Source organism: Natrix helvetica, assembly GCF_964273705.1.
Source record: "Natrix helvetica genome assembly, chromosome: 2".
NCBI classification, from domain to species: domain Eukaryota; kingdom Metazoa; phylum Chordata; class Lepidosauria; order Squamata; family Natricidae; genus Natrix; species Natrix helvetica.
This window is the reverse complement of record NC_138552.1, coordinates 189,969,792-189,993,278: the sequence shown is the minus strand read 5'-3', so window position 1 is coordinate 189,993,278 and position 23,487 is coordinate 189,969,792. Positions and strand designations below refer to the sequence as shown.

Sequence of the window (23,487 nt, the reverse complement as noted above, 5' to 3'; positions counted from 1 at the left end):
TCACAGAGAAGTGGTCAGCCTATTTTTCAAAGCATCTGAAGGCAGGACAAGAAGTAATAGATGGAAACCTATCAAGGAGAGATCCAACCTAGAACTTAGGATAAACGCCCTGACAGTGAGAACAATTAATCAGTGGAATGGCTTTCCTCCAGAAGTTGTGGACACTCCATCCTTGGAGGTTTTTAACAGAGTTTGGACAGCCATTTGTCCAGAAAGAGAAAGGATCTCCTTCTTGAGCAAGGGGTTGGACTAGAAGATCTCCAAAGTCTTTTATTCCGTATTCTATAATTATCTGACTGTCCCATATTGCCTTATCTACTGTACATTCCAGAAATAAAATTAGAAAACATTTTGCAACAGGTGGTTGCGATTTATTTATATTTCATATCTTTTGAACCACCCATTTCCCTCAGAGAGGGACTCTGGGTAATATTGCTACACAATATCCTCTCCCCTATTCAGATTTATTTATTTATTTTATTTATTCTTCGCATTTCTAAACCGCCCCCTCTCCCAAAAAGGGACTCGGGGCGGTGTACAGTCCACACAACAAATAACAGATAAAATACAAATATAAATATAAATATACATATACATATACATATACATATACATATACATATACATATACATATACATATACATATACATATACATATACATACATACATACATACATACATACATACATACATATATATATATATATATAATGTGTGGAGGAGGTTAAAATTAAGAGTACTGTACAGAAGAATAAATATGGGTCTAAAAGCCCTAAAAACGATTAAAAATTAAAACATTACCCTTAAAATAACCAGATGAGAGTATACTACCAGGAGTTCATAGTTGTAACATTTATAATTATGCCAGGATAATACACCATCGCACATCAGTAAAGGCAAGTAGGAAAATTATATACTTTTTTCTTTGTACAAAAAGCTCCAACTGTTTGAAATTGAACAAGCCAGCACCATTAATAAAACTGCAACGTAGTTTCTTCTCTTTAGATGCAATAGAGTTATCATGCCAATAGGTAACAGCCACAAATGCTTGTGGGGAAACTATCAGGGGATAATGGAGAGCATAGGCAAGCAAGATGGAGCAAAGGTTCATTGGCCTCCCAACAGTGAAATTTGTCTCCTGCCTCCTATTTTATCCCACTCAACTTCCTTAAAAACTGATCCAGGTTATTTTGAACATTGCTGTTCTGGTCACTATGATTTATTTATTTTATTTAAATTTATTGTATGTCCAACTCCACTTGATTCTGGGTGGCATAATAACTACAGAAAAACATATAAACAGCTAAAAACATTAAATCAAATAGGCAATCTAAACAAATATGATCTAATAAACAACAAAATTAACGTAACAGAGGCCATGGAACAAATCATAAACATCAACCCCTGGTCTGGGACCAAAGCCACATTTTCAAAGTTTTCTGGAAGCTTAGGAAAGAGGGTGCTGTCCTTATCAGTGGGGAGGGATGCTGTTCCAGAAGGTGGGGGCTATGACAGAAAAGGCATCCTTCCTACGTCCCACAAGGTGGCAATGTTTAATGGAGAGAATGATGGCTTTAAAGACTCTGCAACTATATTGTGAAATCTAGGTATCTCTATCTCCATATTCTTCTACCACTTTTTTTCTTTTCCTATAATAAATATATTTAATGAAGAGAAAAGTAGAATAACTGTATTGATTCCATATCATCTTTTTATGTAGCTATCCTTACTGAAAACAGCACATTTTAAAGCAAGGAGTAGACATAGGGCAGGATAATAGTATTATGAAATCACAAAAATAGGTGCAATCTGATGTGTGGGGGAGGGGACAGATTTATTCAACTTGTTTAGATCTATAGAACAGTCTAACATTCATATGCACTTCAGTGGAAAAGGAGCAGGAAATTGTAGTTTTCCAATTTGGCAATATATCTTGTCAGCTGTTTCTTTTTAGTGTTTTGTAGCCGGAAATAAAAACCAAGATTTATGCCATTTTGCTGAGATATCTAGTCTTTATTCTCTCTCTCTCTCTCTCTCTCTCTCTCTCTCTCTCTCTCTCTCTCTCTCTCTCTCTCTCTCTCTCTCTCTCTCTCTCTCTCTTTCTTAACTCTAACCTACCTTACATAGTAAATGTCAAGGAGAAAAACTGCTCTCTATACCACCTAGAAGAAAACATGCTGATGGCTCATTGACCAAATCAACCTATACTTCTCACTTGAACCACAATTGAGCAGGCTCAAATTTTCCTACTTTGGACATGATATGAGAAGACTCAAGTCTTTGGTAAAAGCTCTAATGATTGAGAATGGTAGAAAGGAAGGAAGGAAGGAAGACAGACTAGCAATAAGGTGGAAGGATTCAGTAACAGTACCAGTCAGTGTCCCTCATTGGGAGACAGTTTAGGGATAGATTGTGAAGGAGAAATTCTATCTATGTCTTCTCTAGGAGTAAAAAATGACTTTATGGTATATAATTAATCAATACCATTTTGAATTCTTGGGAAAAGAGCAGATTATTAATCTCGCCAATGAACTAATTCTCTATCCAGTACATATGTTGCTACACTGATAGAACAGAAAGGATTGTAGCAAGCAAGGTAGGGGGTAAAGAGGACATGTAATGGGGCTGATTCCTGGAACATTTGTAGAGTCCAATCTCCTACTTGTGTCAGTGTGGTTAATCTTATTAGCCATCCAATATTTTGTTTTGTTTAACTTGACTGCTATCAACATTCCCCAAATTGTGCTTTGCCTTCTGGAAGCCACACATCTTTTTTCCCCCAGATGGCTTCAAACAGTCATTTCCTGTTTCCTCCTGGGTTTCCTTTTTCACTGAGCCGCTAGATAATTTAATATTGCTGTTTAGCTTCAGTCCTTCAGTCTGCAGATTTATGGACCTTTTTTTTCATGGAGGAATAATCTGCAGAACAGGATTGTAATCCATTTTCCAGACCACTCTGGCTTTCGAATAAAAGCCTTATAATCAAGGCACCATGGAGGCAACTTGTGCAAGGAGAATTAATGTGACAATTCGAGTGATATTCACCACTGCATTTTACTGACTGGTAATACTGTTAATGCATTATTGACATACCATACTGTTAGAGATGATAAGGGAAATGTTATGATCCATGCACTAGGAATGCCCGCCAATATTGCTATACAGGTAGTCAACTTATGACTGTAAGTGGGATCATAATTTCTATTGCTAAGCAAGGCGGTTAAAAGAGTCGCACCTGATTTTATGACCTTTTGCCACAGTTGCCAAGCGAATAACTGCACTTATTAAGTAAATCACAGAGTTGCTAACTTTGAACGGTGGTAAATTGACGACTACCTGTATTACTTTTTCTTTTCTACAACATTTATGGGGCTGGCTCTACTATCACTGGTCACGAGTATGATTACAATTGTTACACAGACTTTAATCTTCATATCCTGCCCATTCACATAGCAGCACCAATAGCTGTGCTGACACCATTTGCTACATATTTTGTTACTCCTGATACTTTATAACAATAGACTTATATACCGCTTTACAGCCCTCTCTAAGCAGTTTACAGAGTCAGCATATTGTCCCCAACAATCTAGGTCCTCTTTTTACCAACCTCGGAAGGATGGAAGGCTGAGTCAATCTTGAGCCAGTGGGACTTGAACTGCCAAACTGCTGGCAATCAGCAGTCAGCAGAAGTAGCCTGAAGTACTGCACTCTAATCACTGTGCCACTGTGGCTCTTATGGTCTTTCACAAACATTTGAGTGTAAAATTTATTTTTTTAAATAATGAGAAATGCTGCATGATACAACTTGCAGCATAAACAATAGAATTAATACTAGAAACAGGAGACGGGTATTAGGTACGGATAGGGTTGAGGGGGCTTTATGGGTTTTATGTTGAGGATTTTTAATATGGCAAATTGCCTAGAGCCACCAGAAATTTGAGCAGCCATATAAATTCATTTATAAATAAATATAAGAATCTTAATAACATAGAATGAATATTTTACATTCATTTAGGAATAGAAAACATACATGTATACTTGTGGAAAGAATTTTAAAGTGTCATCTCCACAGTCCAATTACCAATAAATGTAAATAAAAATTTTGGACTGCTGCTTAAATAAAGCAAATGTTTACCCAACTTTTGGTGTTTCTACATGAAAATCAGGAAAAGGTTTGCCAGTCTTAGAATATATGGCTATGGCTTTTATGAAGTTCATACATCAATACTGTCTTAATAAGCTATGCTTATTGTATTCATTAAAATGATTCCTTCAATTTAGAAGAATTGTCCATTTGGTTTATTGAGGTCGCATTCAAACAGACCAGCTATTTTTTTTTCTGATTATCTTTTTTAAGTGGCTGCATCTTATCTGATATTTGGCAGACTTCCATTTCTTCATTCCATGCATTTTAGCAACATTAGAAACCACAAGTGAGGACGCTTACTGAAAAGTTGAGTGTTTTATTGCTGTTAAATCCAGTTAATGACTGTAAAATTTGCCTAATGTTACAGCAGAATAGCTCTTGCTATAAAAATTACTATCATGATGCAACCATACACTTCTTTCACCAATGCAGGGAGGAGAACAGAGTGGATCTCATATTTATACCAGTCAATGATTTCCTGTGCCAGATTTCAGCAAGCAAACATTTGGTTACTTTCTCTGCCCATTGCATTTCCTGTGCAATATTTCAGCATTCAAGCACTTGGTTAGTTTCACTATCACTATCCACTGTAGATTTCAGTAAAGCTAAAAAGGAGAAAAATGTACACAAGACCACAAAGGATTTAGATACCAACTGATTGGTGGGCAGAGGAAAAAGTGGAGTAGATAAAAGGGTGCCAGATTTTATATGTAGGACTTAAAATACCATGGGATTCTTTTGTATCATATTTTAAATTACAAGGGAGAACAAAAGTTTAAGATATGGGGCTTTGGCAAGTATGTCTTGAACTCTAGGCAGGATTAACTGCATCATTGCCATGGAGGGGGAGAAACGGCAGAAAAAAATGTGAAAGCCGCAACAATATTATTGGGTTCCCTTTTATAGTAGAGAAGCTTGGGAAAAAGAAAAAGTATTACAGTCTGAGAAATTTGATTTAGCTGATAATGTGGGAATACTATGTGGTGATAAGGTTTTGGAGTGTAAATACTTCTTTACTGGCAAAACAGATGTCTAAGACATTTTCCCCCTGAATTAAGTACAATATAGCAAAAGTGATCTTTCGTTGGAGCTGACTTTAATTCTGTTGCCCTTATAGTGCAATTCTAGGCATGTATCTGAGAGAAATTCCCACTGAGGAAAAGTGGGGGGGGGGTCTATTTCAGGTAAGATGTTTCTCTTTCTTTATCTTTGAGATATTTATATATTATATAAATGAAATATATAAACTACACTGACCCTGTAATAGTTTTCTTTAATTTTGATACTTTTTAAATTCTATGCAGTGGCTCAGTTTAAGAAAAGTAAAAGAACACAGTTCTTTTTTTAAATTGCATTTTCATTACTTTTGCTGACTCCCCAATTGAAAAGGCACCAATTCTCTGGTCATATGTTATATACATATGGAATCACCACACATATATTAGTTTTGGGGTCAATAGATGGAGCATTATTTATGTTGGTCACCAAAGAACACAATACCCTTCCTCTTTCAGAGAACATTTATATTTCATCTAAATATACCATATTTTTCGGACTATAAGACGTACCAGAGTATAAGACGCACCAAGATTTTGAAGAGGTAATTTTTTTAAAAAATGGTTTTGCCCTCCCCAGCCCCTAGGAGCACTCTGCGGGTCTGCCAACCCTCTGTACACTCCATTTTTTTGTGAAAAACAGGGCATGCATACAGTTTCGGAGGCCTGCGAAGGGCTGCTGGGGGCTGGGGAGAGCAAAAGCGTGACATGTGGGGAGTTTGGGAGGCAAAAAACAGACCCATTTCTTGCAAAACGGGGCATGCAAAGAGTTTGGGAGGCCTGCAAAGTGCTCCTGGGGGCCAGGGAGGGCAAAAACGCGATGCGTGATGGGTTTGGTAGGTGAAAAATGGGCCTATTTTTTGCAGAAACGGGGTGGGCAGAGGGTTTGGGAGGCCTGTAGAGTGCTCCTGGGGGTGGGGAGGGCAAAAATACCAGTTTTTGTAAAACAAATGGGCCCATTTTTCACTTGTATTTGCCCTCCCCAGCCCCCAGGAGCACTTTGCAGGCCTCCCAAACCATCTGCATGTCCAGTTTTGCAAAAAACGGGATGTGTGGGATGGGGTTTTGGGAGGCTCAAAATGCTGTATTCAGTGTATAAGATGCACCCAGATTTTCACCCTCTTTTTTGGGGGAAAAAGGTGTGTTTTATACTCCGAAAAGTACGGTAATTTATAATCCATGTCTATGCAACATACCCAGGCATAATTCCCAATAAATCCTCTACATATTTCTATACTTGGATCAGTGGTGGGTTACAGTTGGAAGGGGCCGGCGGCGTGCTTATGGACACGCGCAGCACTCCGCACGCGTGTTAGTGCCTCCGCAACATTCTGCGTTGCTCCAGCTGCTCTGTGGAGTGTTGCACAGACACTGTACGCACCATGCGCATGCGTGGAAGTGCAGAAGCCTTTAAACACTGGTAAGGAGCTCGGGCGGGCATGTGGGCCCTCCGGAGCACTGTACCGGAATGGTATCCGGCGCTCTGGGCTGGCTCCGGTACACCTGTACCGGAGCATACCACCTGCAAACCACCACTGTCTTGAATTTATAATTCTATATATAGAGGTAGATTTCTCATCTGGCCATGTTCGATTTTAGAGGGCGGTGCTCATCTCTTTCTTAGCCGAGGGAGTCAGTGTTGTCTAAACACATTTCCATGGTTATATGGCTGGAATAACTGTATGCCAAGGTGCATGGTTACCTTCCCGCTGAAGTGATACCTATTTATCTACTTGCATTTGCATTGTTTAAACTGCTAAGTGGGCAGGAGCTGGGACAGGGAGCTCACCTGTAGTGTTGTACTTGGGTCTTAAAGAAATTCTACTTACCTTCCTGTGAAGCAAAGTTGTTTAGCAATCGGACTGCAAAGACCCATCAAAGACAAGTTCAAGGGCTGAAGATTGTTAGGAATAAGTTTAAAATAAGGAATAGAAGCTTTCTTTGTGCAAGTCTTTGTCACTGGATTCCTTCTTTGTGCCCTTCAATTCTATAGTATACAGTATCATCATGGAGCGAGCATTTCCAGACATTAGGAGTTAAATTGGTTGATTGGGTGCATCTTAATGATGCCTGAAGAAGTTTTGCCCTTTTATTTTTTAACACCACACAAGTGTTTTCCAAAACATAGTTTAACGAAGTACTACCCAATGACCATACTTTTGCATATAAGTCACTGTGGAAAATAGTTTGCTGTTAGGCAACTGTTTTCTTAAACTAGGAATCTTACTTCATCTGCTTTTATATAATGTTGTTACTAAAAGAAGAATATTATGTTATGAACTTCTCTTTTTTAAATAATGGAACAGAAAAGGAAACTATCTAATCTTATGTTTCTGCTTTAGTGCTTTATTTCATAACTAGCTTTGTCCCAAGCACAGAATTTTTGGAAGATTTAGTCTTCCCCAAATTGGTGTCCTTCAGAGCTGGGACCACTATTCCCCAAATTCTAAGCCTAAGCATAACAGAAAATTCTGAAAACTGCAAAACCACACCATCTAGACCCAAAGGTGCATTTTCAAGAGGCAACTGGACTTTCTGGTTTTTCTTTGAAGACGTTTCTCTTCTCATCCAAGAGGTTTCTTTCTAAAGTCAAATGCCTTCAAAGAAAAACCAGAAAGTCCTGTTTACTCTTGAAAAAGCACCTTTGGGACAACCATGACCTGGATGACTGAGAATCTCAATACACATTTAGCGACAACACCATCTTGAGAACCAAATGGGACAATGCTCGAGGATATGTCTCATTGAGTACAATGAAACATGCTTCACAGCATACATATGTAATACAATTGTACACATAATCTGAAGAAAGTTAAAATAGCTCTCAGTATAGGAAGACAAAATCAGACAAATAATAAAACCCTTGCTACTATGCTATACTATACCTATTACTATTACTATAGTTATTTCCTTTGCCCCTCTCCTACTTTTCTCTCTCTTCATCTTACCAGAAGCTTTTCAAACCTGAATTAAAAATTCACTGAGAAGGTCAAAAGTGCACTACCGCATCTTTCTAAGTTTTAAAACATAAAATAGGTCCTTTAGTAACAATGAAAAGACATTGACAAAAGTATATTAAAACAAATTATGAGATAACAAAGAAATGTAATGCTTTTCATGTGTAAATTACTAACTTCAGTTTGTTAATTTGAAAAAAGTGGGAGGAAAGACTTTGGATGTAAATTATGAGGCTGACTATCGCTGTCTCTCTAGCTTGATTACTTTGTTCTGCATGCAGTAGGAAACTCCTTTGTGCATCTCGGTTATTTCTTGCTCTGTTTTAAGATAGGAAATATTATTACAATATTTAATAAAGTAAATATAAAACAGATTTATCATATTTTTTTAAAAAAGCTCCTTCCAAAACATTAACCATCAAAATCCTATCCTCCTTTACTAACCAAGTTGATACAGTACCGCAGAGAAATAACTTAAACATCATAGTTTGAGTCACTAGGAATGGTAGTGTAGGTTAAAGCCTACAGAAGAAAAGCCTGTGGAAGGGAATGGTAGCTATCTTCAATAAACTAGTTGCTTGTATAAAAGGCGGGGCAGAAGTGATCCAGAAGACAAGAATTGATGGGATTAAATTACAAGGAAACTGATTTTGGTTGGACATTATGAAAAGATCCCTAACAGTAAAAGCTATTTAAGAGTTGAAGAGACTACCTTGGATGTGGTAAAGTCTATTCACTAGACATGATTAAATACAGGCTGAAAAGCTGCCTCTTGGGATACTGTAGTATAAGATTGTAGCATTGGGCAGGGGGTTAGACCAAATGATTTCTGATGTCATTTTATATCCTTTTGCTGTGGTAATTAGGTACTGTATTGAAAAAAAATATTGATAGCAGAGTTTAGATATTGCCCAATGACCCTCCTTAAAAAATGAATCAGCACAACTCTTTATTTTAATGCACTTTATTCCCCAATAGGTTTATATAGCTTGTAGTTTTAACTTTCTCTTCAGCTCAACATAGGCAGATTTATCCTATCATAAAGGATGATAGTAATGGATTGCTACATTTTTATTTAAGCTATAGTATTTCTAATTTTGCATGTGATAATTCCAAAAATAGGATAACATACTATTCGGGACAAGGGGATGAACCCTAAATACATTGTATATGTTGGCTATTTCCATACCAGCTTACAATAATCACATTGATATCAGCTTTTTAAAAATCTGTTCTCAATTCAGGAACACTGTAACTCAATATTACTGTGTATCAATAGTCATTTACAAGGATCCTGTGTAGGAATTGGCTGTGTGAATTCAGTCTAAAACCCAACTATAGTACATTCAGAACAATTTATAAAACAATTTAGAGGGCACATTTACCTGTACTTAATCAAAAGTGAGTTCAGTGGAGTTTTTTTTTCACTGTCCTGGTTCTATATAATTTCAGCCTATTTTTGTGGTCAATCCCATTTTAATAAACTTTACACATAACACAAATAAGGCAAGGTTATGTATATGTTTATTGTTCCATCTAAAATAAATTTACTAGAGGCCTGAGTCATAGTTGCTCAGTGACATTTGCTGGTATTTCTTGAATCTGTGTTCAAAGAATAATGTTCCTAAATGTCCACAGCAGGCAGAAAGTCTGCAAAACTCATACAGCAGTGATGTCCTTTGGGACAATTTCACTTCCAAAAACATTAACCTCTCCACTTCAACTTTTCAAAACTCTACCCTAAATTACTAGGCTTGCTTTTGGCTTTTTACTTTGCTGGGGATCTGAGTGAAGAATCAAGAAAGCCATATTATATATAGAATGTGTGGATTTGGGCCAGCTTCACACATTCTTTCTAAATCCAGAAGGCTCAAATAGTTGATTAAATTCTATTACCTTGGAAATAAAGATGCACGCCAGTAACATAGGCAAGCTACTTGGAAGGTCTCAAGCATGTGTTACCAAGACCGGCTTTTGGCCATACCGATCTGGGTATTTATAGGAACTGTAGTCCAATTCACATGGTAGGAATCAGCCCCAGGATGTCTGTCTCTGGAATACTTTACTAATTGGACTGCACAGGATTGCAACTCCAGTTTCTGGAGCGCTGATATAACAACCCATTTCTAACTTCGAAGAGATTCGCAATCTACTCACTAGTTCTTAATGGGTGAAATGTCCCTGAGCAATTGCAAGACCCCCATTCCCACACCCCAATATCTTTTTTTACGAACCCTCCCCCCGCCCATTGCTGACCTCCAAGTGTGGGCCAAAAAAAAAGACGCCCTGTAACGGGCCGCCTGTCGGTGGACGGTGAGAAGAACGGCCGCGTCCTCTTACCTCTCTCTTTCTCAGCCTGCTCTTGGCGCAGCCTTTCTCACTCCACGGCGGCAGGAATGCTGAGCCAGCGGTGTAAAGGGCGACGCGCGGGCAAACTTCTGCCCGGCCGGGCGAAGTGGCGGCCGGTCCGCGACGGATGCTCGACCGGCTAGGTTGGACGGACGGACAGCCGGACGGATGGATGGAAGCAGCTCGGGCCGCGCCGATCACAGGACGGCGTTCGCAGGCGCCTGAACTCCGCCAGAGGGAGGAGACCTCAACGTCACCGGAGAAGGGGAGAGAAGAAGGCGAAGGAGCCCCTTATAGTCCCACCTCTCTCCCGATGGCCCCCCTGGCGGATTTCGCTTTAGGCTGGCCGGAGTCTCAGACGCTGCGAAGTTCTTTTCCCGCCAAAGTGGCGGAGGGCGAGGGCCAGCCCCCGCCCGCAACGCTTTTTCCAGAGGGGAAAGAAAAAAAAAAAAGACTTGACGTTCACAATAATTTCTCTTTCTTGTAACAAGGCTGGCCGCTCCTCCCAGGCTCCCGGAGTAGGGCTAAGGAGAAGCGACGCATCTGTGGAAAGCAACCCTTTCTCCCGGCCCTACTCTGTGCGGCCTCAGCCGAGTCTCCTCCTTCTCCCCTCCTTTCCCTTTCTCATTTTTTTCAGCTCTCGGTCTCCTTGGATCTTGGTCATTGGGCGGTGAAGTTCTCGCATGAAACAGCCGTGGCTGAACTTTTTTTCTCTTCTTTGCTCGCCCTTTTGGGTACCAAAGGGGGGGAGATGAAAGAGACAAACCCTAACCCTAAAGCATTAAAAGAAACCTCCACGAGTTTCTTCCCCGTGTCTTCAGGGCGCAGCTCCTCATCCTTTCGCTCCCGGAGCCCTTCCGATGGCAAATGACATTAGTGACAGCCAACTAGTCCCTTCAGTGGTCTACCAAGAAGTGAAAATAGGTGTTGGCTTTGTTTCCCCCTCTAGTTTACTTTCCCTGCTTAACTGCATCCCATTTTTCCTCCACTCCAGGAGGAATCAGGTGAATCAAATCACAGCTCCTGGCCTTTGAAACAAAGGAGAATAAAACAGCATTTCCAGGGAAAGGAGTTGCTCCTGCAAAATGGGGTCATGCTCCTGCCCCTCCAGTACACTGAGTGTTTCTCTGTCCTCTCCATATTACAAGAGTGAGTTAAGTTAGTAATACAGGTGTAGTCTTCAACTTACAACAGTAAGGCCAATCAAAATTACAACAGCACTGAAAAAAGTGATTTACGGTCATTTTTCACACTGCATCACCATGGTCACTTGGTCAAAATTCAAACACTTAGCAAGTGACTCATATTTATGATGGTTGCCGTATCCCAGGATCGTGTGGTCCACTTTTGGGACCTTCTGACAAGCAAAGTCCACGGGGAAGCGGAATTTACTTAATAACCATGTTACTTACTTAACTACTGCAGTGATTCACAAAGGTCTACTGTCGACCTCACCCCATTCCTAAGAGGTCTTTAAGGGGTGTGCAATAAGCCCACCGGTGTGCCTACTGTCCCTGCCCTAATATTCCCTTGTATTTGTATTCATTTCATTTATTCATAATCATGTCTGTTATCTAATTCATGCTTGATGAAGTTAAATAAATAAATAAAAAACAGCTGACAAGAAAGATGGTAAAATGGGGCAAAACACATTTAGCAACTGTCTCCCTTAGCATCAGGAATTTGGGGCTCAATTGTTGTCAAGGTCTACACTGAGGGAATTTTGCTTATTGAGCTCAGTCTTTGGCTGACAGAGGGGATGGCCACTTCATTTTCCCATTTGTATCCCTGAATTCTCCAGACTAGTAGAGATTCCATCCCCTGAGCCAAATCCCTTAGAAAATAAATCTGGTTTTATTGAGGCATTATAAGCTCTATAACCCATCAAAATGGTGGCGTTCTCGTTATTTAAAGTGTACAGGTTTCTCTCAGCCTAAAAGGCTGCCAGATAACAATGCAGAAAAAAGATCTCTAGTTTACTCTCTAAATCTAATATGACATACATTTCTTGGAAAGAAAATAGAGAAACAAGTCATCCAACATTTACTTATGGGCCAAGAGCAAACACAGTAAATGACCAACACGGCAAAACAAGAAAAGTCACATATTCTTAGTATTTGGGGATTCCTGTTAACATTGACCAGCTATGAGCTTTTCAAGGAAGCTGAAATGATGTGTCCTGTCTAGATACCCATTCCCCAGAAGATGATTTGACATTTCTGAAGAAATCGCTGATTTGGGACCCATTGAGCTCAAATTGTAGCAACGGCAAGTAAAAATGTCAGATTCACATGGTCTGTGGTGAAGTCCTATCTTCATGCCTTGGTCCCTGATGATGTCTGTCAGAAGGAGGAAGAGGTTTACCTCAGCTGTTTGCAACTCTCTACTTTTTTTCTTAAAAAATATATTCCTGATATTTGATTCTATATTTTTAACTAACCAGATTGTCACTTTATGAGAGCCAGGGTGGTGTAGGGCAATGATGGTGAACCTTTTTGTAAAGGCATGCCAAAATTGTGTGTATGTGTGTGCTGTTGCTTGTGCATGTGTGCCCATGCCCACAATTCAATGTGCCCCGCCCACCTGCGCATGTGTGTGCAATCCCCATGCATGTGTGCGTGACACCCCGCCCCAAGGGGGAGGGAGTTTTCACCCTCCCCAGGCTCTGGAGGCTTTCCTGAAGCCTGGGGAGGGTGAAAATGGCTCCTCCCCGGGAGGCTATCTGGAAGCCAGAAATGGATTCAACTTCCAGAGGGCCTCCATAGGATGCCATTTTCACCCTCCCCAGGCTTCAGGAAAGCCTCTGGAGCCTGGGGAGGACAAAAAACAAGCCCAACAACCTGAAGGACAACCTGAAGTTCTGCTTTTTGCCCTCCCCAGGCTCCAGAGACTTTCCTGAAGCCTGGGGAGGGCAAAAATGGCCTTCCCTGGCCCTCTGGAAGGGCAAAAATTAATGCCGGAGCTGAAGCTCATGTGCCAGCAAATATGCTCCATGTGCCACCTGTGGCACACGTGCCATAGGTTCATCATCACAGGTCTAGGGTTTAAGGCACTAGGCAACTCTGAGTTCAAGTTCTGCCTTAGCCAGGAAAGCCAGCTGGCCATTCACTCTCTCTCTCATCCCAAACCACCTCCCAAGATTTGTTGTGGGGAAAATAGGAGGAAAAAGAAGTATTAGGTATGTTTACTGTCTTGGGTTTATCTTGGGTTTATAAAAAAATAAAATAAAGGTCGGATGCAAATAAATAAATATCACTCCAAGTAAGTCTCTACAATAGTTCAGCACAGATAGTTTCATCATCCTCATTTAGAAGTGATCAAAATAGCACATCTGGTATAAGTGGTAGGTAACATGTTTCAACTCCTGCTTAACTCTTCAAGAACATCAGCAGATCCAATTAGCGCAAAGAACTGCAACATGATCGATCTGTTGAACTTTACTTGCCATTTATAACTCTTTTTTATCCCTTTTCTTATCCACGTTAGATCATTTTTATTATCCATTTTATCATCCAATTAAGACTTCACTTTAATTTATAATGGTTAGAGGGTTAAGTGTTGTTTTAACCCTGTGTGTCTTCTAGAATCACCTTCATGAGATATAAATCAAATAAATAAATAAACCTCCCACCTTCCTCTATTCCCCTCAAGCCGTAACATGCTGCCTCATCAGGGTGGGTGAGGAGTTATCTATGGGAGGGAGGGATAAACACTAGGAATTTATGGCAAGAGTATGGGTGTTCTCCTGTTGAAAGATATGCAAGGCCAGGTTTGGGGACAAATAGTCTGGAAAAATATCTATATGGTCACTAAGAGTTCACACTAATTTGATTGCATATCATCCTCATGGTTGTCATTCCCCCCAAGCCCAACATTATTTGTTATTTTTTTAATTACAGAGAAAAATAATAGAGGAGAAAATAACTGCATAATAGCTTTGACTGACATGGCTGGAATTCATACCGTGTTTCCCCGAAAATAAGACAGGGTCTTATTTTCTTTTGACTCCTGAAATAAGTGCTTGGCCTTATTTCTGGGGAGATCTTATTATTTTTGAGGTGCAGGAGGCGGCAAGCATGGTCACCTCATAGCTGCTGCTGTGTTGTGATATTTTCGGGGAGGACTTATTTTTTGTGGAGAGCTTATTTTTGGGGAGGGCTTATTTTCAGGGAAACAGGGTACAGGAAAATCTGCCTTCAAGGAGAAATATTGCCGAATGTCATGCATATTTCATATGTTTGTATATTGGTGGGGGGAAATAATTACCACAATTATTATATTCCTGAAATTTTAGGAAATGTTAAAAATCATGGAAATTCTGTAATTCTCATTTACTATGACTTCTTACAAGTAAAGGACATTAACTATAACTTTATTTTATAAACAATGGGTTTTTGATGCTTTAGATCATCAAATAGACGTTACAAGCATATGAAAGGTATGTTTAAAATGAAGATGAGCAAAAGTGTTTGTAGTGGAATGAATAAAATGCTTCTACTTTTTGAGAAAGTAGAATATTTTGCATTTGAAAATACGTATTATTTCTTTTTTTTTATGTGCAATTTTAAAGTTGGGAACTCATGTGATTGCTCTCCAGTATTTTCACTGTACACTACTTGTTTTGCTCTGTTTGCCAAATCTTGTAATAATTAAGCATATACACCAACATTCTTTTAATAAATAACATGGGATTTATAATGCAAAACAAAAGATGGGGCAGGAAACAGCCTTTTGCCAGGTTGCAAGAACCAATCTCCACTGCCACCTGGCAAGTTGCTGCTATTTCCTGCCTCCTCTTTTTGTTTTGCATTACTGTAGGAACCCAATGTTAATTATTTATAAAAAAACCTTGGAATGCTTTTAAGGGGAGCTATTGAAGCCATATTTAACACAGCATGCCTATCTGTATGTTCTCCATTCTAAGACTAGCTTTTTTCCATAATGATATTTGCCTGCACAAGGTATTCTAATGCCAATGTAGTGGATCCCTGGAGTGCTGGGATCAGCATTGTAATGTGATCAGACAGGCAACTCTCGGCATGCTTTTGGAATAATCATGCTATTTTTGATAGAGAAAAGGGGGGGGGGTTTGAGGAAAGTAAAATAAATGAATAATACACTCTGGATTTACAATTAGAGTGCACTTCTGATTGGCTGCTTTATATCTTATATATGCATGCATTGTTTATATTAATGGTCTATATCCTGCCTCCTTCTGAGAAGTTTCAAAGAACAGTAATTCACGAAAGGGAAAAATATAATAAAATATGTATAAAATGATTGCAGGCAGTAAAGCATCAGTAAGGAAGGAAGGAAGAAAGGAAGGAAATATTTAATATTTCAACACAGACTTTAAAAACCCAACACTGTGCTGTACAATGCATACATACCTACGTACCTACCCCTTATACTGATACGAGAAATATTTGTACTCAGGACTGAACTGTGGAGTCCTTGGTGTTCTCTGAGCTGGGTGGTTTTCTTGCAGAATTTCATGACCAAACTAGATAACATCATCAGTGTTAGAAAGGAGTGGGGTTTGCTCTTATTGTTATATATTAGTGGCTTGCCCTGCCATGGTTGGTGGAACTGTTCTTAATGGTTCCTTGAACAAAACATCTCCTCACCAGCATCAACGGTCATATGAGCAGAGAGTAACACCAAAATAAACACTAGACCAGGGGTGTCAAATACAAGGACCATATGGGCCTGTGATGTGGTTAGATCTGACCCATGGGACCATCCTGGAAAATATAAGGGGCTGGCTCAGGTTGCTTAGGCCTGGTCTACCCAATGCAAAGAGGAAACATTGGGCCAGTGTGGCTTCGGCCTGGTCCACCCAGTGCGAAGTGGAAGCGTGCCAGCAGTTTGGGAAGTGGTGTCAAGATGGGCATGCCCACCCAGTCACCCACACCTACCCAGTCAGCCATACCCACCCACCTGGCCCCTCGAGGTCAACCCATCACAGCCCTGAAGCAGCTCTCAATGAAATTCAGTTTGACATCCCTGCACTAGACCATCAATCAAGAAGTAACAACAATCAAGGAGGAACTACCAGTGCAGACAAATAAGCTAACAATAAACAATAGTCTAATCAAAAGAACCACCAAAAACATTCCCACCAACACTGATAGGACAAAGCATTACTATATAAAAATAACAGTGAACCCCATTCCCTTCCAGCACTGATAATGTTACCTAGTTTGGTGATGAAATGCCTGCAAGAAAACTACCAAGCTCAGAGAGCATCAAGCACTCCACATACCTTTTGCAATATAGGCAGTCACTAGATACATTTTGTAGGAAGTAAAAATTGGCGAATGATCATGAAATGGCCCTCTGTTCAGAGCAACCTTCTTCTTTTTAGAAAGCATGTAAAGACAACCTTATATTCAAATTATTAATTGGCACACTTATTTCTATGTAGAGATAATTTAGGATATATACTAGTTCTCTTATTTTAGGGATTCTAAAGGCTAAAGACAAATCAACATAGTAGTTTTGTTGCAATTCCTCCCCAAGCTGGAGCTAGCAAGTTGTCATGCCATTAATCTCCCCCTTCTTTGGTTGTGATGAACACAAGATTCTGTTTTGTGTTTGTAAAATGCTTGATTGAAAAATTATCTGGTCAACATGGAGAGCTTAATTATGCAGAGCCCAGTTTCAAACACTATAGAAAGTGTAACAAAAAGCATGATTCTTTGGATTGATTTTTTTTCACTTTTTCTTCATGTAGCCAGCCCTTCAATCTAATAGGTGGCTGAACAAGTAGCAAAGAGATACAGAAATAGAAAATTGTAGTTATGAAGTACATGAAAATTCACCTGTCTAGTTTCAAGGCTTTGCAATTTAGAGAATGCAAACCCTTGAAACTGATTGGCCCACGGGTGTCAAATTTGCGACATCACGTTGCAGTCATGTGACATATCACAATGTTTTTCCCCTTCACTGAACTGTGGTGGGCATGGTTTGCGCGTGACACATCCGGCCCGCAGGCCACCAGTTTGACACCCCTGGACTAGCCCATCCGGGGCTTAAGACACGTAATAGAAAATATATTTGAAATAACTCAATCTGCAGCTTGCGTGGCTGTAGTTCCCCGGAAAGATTAATCTTCCTTATGTCCTAAAACGAATTTTTACAGCTCCCACACTGATTCTCAAATCCAGCTGTTTAGGAACATTTACTCACTGGCTATATTAAGGCTGCAAAAATCCAGATGACCACTAAAGATGGCAGCCAAGAGATACAAACCCCATCTAGTGATTAAATCTAGGATTGAACAGTTGTACACATAGTTACAAAGAATAAAAGGAGATCCCTTGATAGTATAATGGGAAATAAAAAAAATGCATTTCATAAGGAACTAGTTTATTGTGCAGCCCAGCTGGAGAAGAATTATTAACAGTGGGCAACACTAACTGAGGCTTGAATATTGACTACCGATCACAGTCCTCAGAATGTCATACATTAAAACAGTATGAACAGCAACACAGCATGAAAACATCTTTGGGTTGCAAAAATGGTCTGGTGTGAAGGTAGCAAGGACTAAAGGCATGATTTCCAGCTGACATTGTAAAGGAACATGGCAAAGCATCAGTGTGAATGTGACCTCAGATTAGCATCTGGAATTTAACCCATTACTAAAGAGTTGGCCAATGTAATATTTTCATTACTTATATAAGGTGTTCATGATATATGTGATGGTTTTCACAGATACCATATATTAATGTCATGTTCTGAATTCTTATATCTTACAAAGGCAGCCATCTTTATAGGCTCTCATTGTAATTTCACCTGGAAATTATCACGGCCTCATATCCATATTTTCCTTTGATTTATTTGTCCATTAAATCACCATCTCAGTTTATAGAACTATAAATGGAATTAAATCAGTCTTTTATGCTTGACTGTTTGTGTGCTTATAGGTTCCTGTAGCTGTGCCATGAATGCATTCCAAAATCCTGCATACATCTTCACATATTTCCTTCATACTTTTATCATTTCCTCTGGCTTTTTACATCATTTTTTCCTGATATAAAACTGAAATAGTAGAAAGTGCAAAGAAAATGCCTCCTCTTATGAAATTTAACTGATTTCATTTCCCCCCCTTCCTCCCCCTCCTTAGCAAATTTTAAGCTTGAAGCCAATAATCAGTCAGATGAAGGGAAATATCTCAGCTCATTTTTGCAGGCAAGAATACAGTGCCACATCAGCAAGCTCAATACAACTGGAGGAAGATAAAATTATCTCTGGAAAACAATATCCAACCTGGTCTTAAAGATTTCACATTTCAATAGTTGTTATGAGGTTGGTTATTATAAAACACATATTGAATATCATTCAATCCTATCTTCAGTTTTCCCAGTGAATATAAATGCTTTCTTGTGCTCTCCAATCCTAAAGTTATTACTGGGAGGGGGGGGGGGGGGAGACGATACTTTGTTTTCCTTTAATGTAAATATAGTGGTGTCAAACCCTTTTAAAACTGAAGTGCATTGACTTTCATTTATCCAATGAATCCCCACCTGCAATCTGAAGTGATTCAGGCCACAGTTTGCAAATTTGCCAGAGGTGAATGAATTGTATTACTTAAAATTATTGTACCATAATTAGAAGTAGCCTCTGGAGAGTTGCTATTACTGCTGCTGTTTTGGAATTGTCAGGGGGAAATTTTACAAATAAATGGAATCCAACAGGATTTTATTTCCCCAAATCTTTGGTCAGGGAAGAAGTGCTGAAACTAATTATTCTACAGGAAGAACATTTTAAACAAGGAAAGAGGGAATGAAATTAAAAGAGTTAAAAGGTTGCAAAATAAAATCATGCTGGATTCTTGCATTTTTGTCATTTTTGGCTCTGAGAATTGTAGTTTTGGCAAAGTTTAGACATTTTAAAACAACTTTTAAAAGTATTTTTTGTTTTGCTGATAAATAGGCTGCAAGGCTTTGGGAAAATCACAAATTATCCCTAACAGTATTTAGCTGCTGATAAGACAGCTACATTTATTACTGAAACTGCCTAGAGTACAGTTTGCAATAATTTACCATTGAAACTGTATAGTATCACTTTTGGATAAAATTCAGTAATCAACATGTAGTTTATAAAGAATCTTACTCTTCTGAAATAACTCACTTTGGTCTCTTAGTTTTAAGTGATCAAAAGACTGAAAAATGCTGAAAGAAAAGATTCCTTGTGTCTCTTATTTCATCTCAATGTATGAATCCTTTTGGAAATTGCAATGTACATTTATTGAGTGTGTAGAAGTGGATTTTGTTCTCTACTAAAAACAAAATCTTTGTGACATAAGAATGAGTCATGAATCTAAGTAAACATTTGGCTTGAATTTTTTAAACAATTTTCATCTTCTGTCAACAATATTTTCTGATTGCAATTCTGATCTATCTGTAGCTGTAAAGTTTCAGGTTGCTGGTAGAGCTGTTGTTCATCATTCAACCAATAAAGTTGCCTTTATTGAAAGTGTAGGCCTTCATTTTTTCCATAGCCCTAATAATTTTACTTAGTGTTTTAAAGCATTTGTAATATTAAATATTACACATTTTGAAATCAGTTTTTTCTGTTACCGTTACTAAAGAACATAGTACTTTAAACATGGGTCTTTAGCTTACCCATGAACATTTTTGAAACTGATAAATTGTTTACATGTTCTTTTGTATTGCCTTTGATAAAGGAATGTTCTGGAATGTTGTTGGGATTTCACACATTTCCTCCCACGTTACTGACACTTGAAACAATCTGTCCCACTATTTAAAAAGGAGAAATGGAAGAAAATTGTGCTTTTGCTACAATTACTAGACGTCTTTGAAGTAGGCAGATTAATTTTTATGCACACAATATTTTCTTTTGCACAGCTGCTATGGAAGTGGCTCCTGGCCATCTTCTTATATAGATGACTGTTATTTGATATGTTGTAGGAACCCATCCATTCCCTTACCATCATATTAAACCACAGTATGATTTATTGGTCTGGACATAAAATATTATCTGGTCTTGACTGACTCAAGAGAGTGGTGCTCTTCTCTAAATTTCAGCTGAAGGAGCCTGCATTGTCTGAGAGATGCTTCCATCATCATGTGGCCAGCATAAAAATATGGAATGCAGTAATCTCCTTGCTGAAGTGGTACCTATATATCTATGCTAATTTGCATGCTTTCGAACTGCTAAATGGGCAGGAGCTCACGCTATTGCGCAGTGCTTGGGTCTCAAACCCTGGCTGTCAATTTTGTAGCTGACAATCCCAGCATCTATATTATATTGTATTACATTAAATTTCACGATATTACATTTGTAATATTAACAAAACACATTATACCATGTGATTTGTTATTCTGAACTTATAGTGAAATATATATTTTTTATGCTAACATCTTAAGAGTTTCCACTACCAGCATATCCATCTGAATGCTCTAAGAAACCCTTTACAGATCTGTCTGCTGAATACACAGGGGTATGTAGTACTCTTCAACATCTTCATCAATGATTTGGATGAGGGAATAAATGGGGAACTCATCAAATTTGCAGATGACACCAAGCTGGCAGGAATAGCGAACACTCCAGAAGACAAGCTTAAGATACAGAAGGATCTTGACAAACTTGAACATTGGGCACTATCTAATAAAATGAAATTCAATGGTGACATTTAGGCAACAAAAACAAAATGCACAGGTACAGTATAGGTGGTACCTTGCTCAATAGTAGTAACTGTGAGAGGGATCTTGGACTCCTAGTGGACAACCATTTAAATATGAGCCAGCAGTGTGCAGCAGCTGCCAAAAAAGCCAACACATTGCCAACACAGAAGCAAGGGTGGAACTAATAGAGAGAAGCAATTTAGAACTGAGGAGAAATTTCCTGACAGTTAGTACAATTAATCAGTGGAACAGCTTGCCTCCAGAAGTTGTGAATGCTCCAACACTGGAAGTCTTTAAGAAGATGTTGGATAGCCATTTGTCTGGAACTGTATAGGGTTTCCTGTCTAGGCAGGGGGTTGGACTGGAAGACCTCCAAGGTGCCTTCCAACTCTGCTATTTATTATTGTATTAAGTGTATTACACTTCCCTCTTTTCTTCTTCTGAATAAGATTGTCTCTACCCACATTGCCATAGTGTCTAGACTCTAGAGGCTAATTGCTAAATATCTTGCTCTCGTGTCTTTGTAATAGTCTGAGTAAGGATCCATTCAACTTGAAAGAAGATTTGAGTTGAAGCACAGAATAGTATACTTTCAGATTTGGCACTGTAGGCCTTCCTGTTGTTTGGAGACTAATTAAAATTATTCATTTCAACCATGGCTTCAATCCAGATCTATATATCTGGAAAGGAAGTCATCTCCTTTTAACTTACTGTATGCCTGTCAATTAATATTTCCTCAAAAAAAAAGTACTACTGCCTGTGTTAGCTCTATTTATGTACATTCCTGCATTTGTGTAACTTTGATAAACTTCATTTGTGTCCTTTTTTGAATGGGAACCTACTTCTCTCATGACCCCTATATTTATAACGGGAGAAAGTGAATGCAAAAACCCTACACCATTCAGAGGCTTCTTAGCTTTGTAAATTTCTGATAAATATAATTTACTTATATGCCATGTATTTATTTGACTTCTATCCTGTCACTCTCCCAAGAACTCAAGACATGGGGACTACCTTTTATTTTATCTCCAAAACTGTAACCTTGTGAGTTAGGTGGGGGGGTGGGGAGAGACCCATAATCACTCAAAGAGTCTCCCTATAGAAGAGTGGACTTTAACCTTGTTCAGCCTCTTAGCCATTATACACTTACATTGTCATTATGTTTATATTCCAGAATGTATGCATCTGAATGGCACTCAAACTACACATCACTAATTATAATAGCATGATTCTAATATGCGTGTTATTCAAGGTTAATTGTTACTCTATCATTAGACTGAACTTTGTAAAATAATTCTCCAAATCCATTTTGGCTTCACAAAATCTTTTAATCATGTCGAACTCTGGTTTTCATTCTAATAGAGATGCTCCAGTGGTACATTCATTCACATTAAGTGAGGTAACAAAAACTATCGAATTGACGTGTTTCAAACCAACTGTACCATCACTGAATTTCCTGCTTAAAATTAGTTTTAAAATCTATTTTATAAATGAAGTTCTCTATTTGTCTGTCTTTGCACAGCTGGATTAATTATTTAAAGAAGTATGCATACAAATGCAAAAGACTTTGAAACAGATGACTTCCCTGCCCAAATAGATAAATTCAATCTTGACTTATTTTCCCAAATCACAATGTTTAAATGAATGAAGTGCTTTGGATTGATTATCCAAACTCAAGAGTTGTCTGGTTTAACACAGATTGAAATCATGAATGGCACTGGTTTTTATATCCCTGTTGCATAATGGTCATTTTGGGTGTTCTAGCCTTTAATTTGGCCAAGCAACTTAAACATTAAAATGTTTAGAAGTGGTTAGTCTGGTTTTCATCTTTCCAGTGACAAGTATGTGAAATTCACTTGTTGGGTTGGGAGACCCATGCTTGAACTCAGACTAGGGAAAGAAAGGGATTTATCCTGATTCCATTGAAAATGCTTTTGTTATAGCACTGAAAGAACTTCAGAAGTTTGTCTCTATGAATAACATCTGTTGACCAGTTCTTCAAAAAAAACCTCTCTGTGGTTTTGTACTACAGCACATGTCAAAAACCAAATTAACCCTATGAAATATCCATATAATTTTAAGTAGATGTCCATGTATAGCTTCGCCATGTATTCTAGGCATGCTGGAACCATTTTGGACTGCTTGTAAAAAAAAGCTGGAAAAATATTCTAGGAACTGCCTGTTGGTTTTTCTTTACAAGTTCCAATTTTATTTGGGTCTAATGGTTTCATTGTTCCAGAAAAAGATACCATGAATGTTTGTAGCCAAGCTGTGTTTTCTGTCTTGGAGGAAAATATATGCATTAAGGCAGGGGTGAAATTTATC

General features: G+C 38.7%; 1 protein-coding gene and 1 long non-coding RNA gene across 3 annotated transcripts in view; both read right to left on the bottom strand.

Annotated features, from left to right (window-relative positions):
• LOC309387792 overlaps positions 1 to 23,487 on the bottom strand; it is a 957,351-nt gene that overhangs the window by 24,352 nt on the left and 909,512 nt on the right. The window lies entirely within an intron of this gene.
• Positions 1 to 23,487, bottom strand: part of LOC309387790 (dermatan-sulfate epimerase-like) — a 145,006-nt gene that overhangs the window by 24,352 nt on the left and 97,167 nt on the right. The window contains exon 1 of one of the 2 annotated variants that reach the window (XM_081944606.1): positions 10,502 to 10,944. The exons of the other annotated variant lie outside the window; for it this stretch is intronic. The gene's annotated coding sequence lies outside the window, so the exon portion shown is untranslated. Of the gene's footprint in view, positions 1 to 10,501; positions 10,945 to 23,487 lie in introns of those variants that run through there. 2 annotated transcript variants of the gene reach the window in all.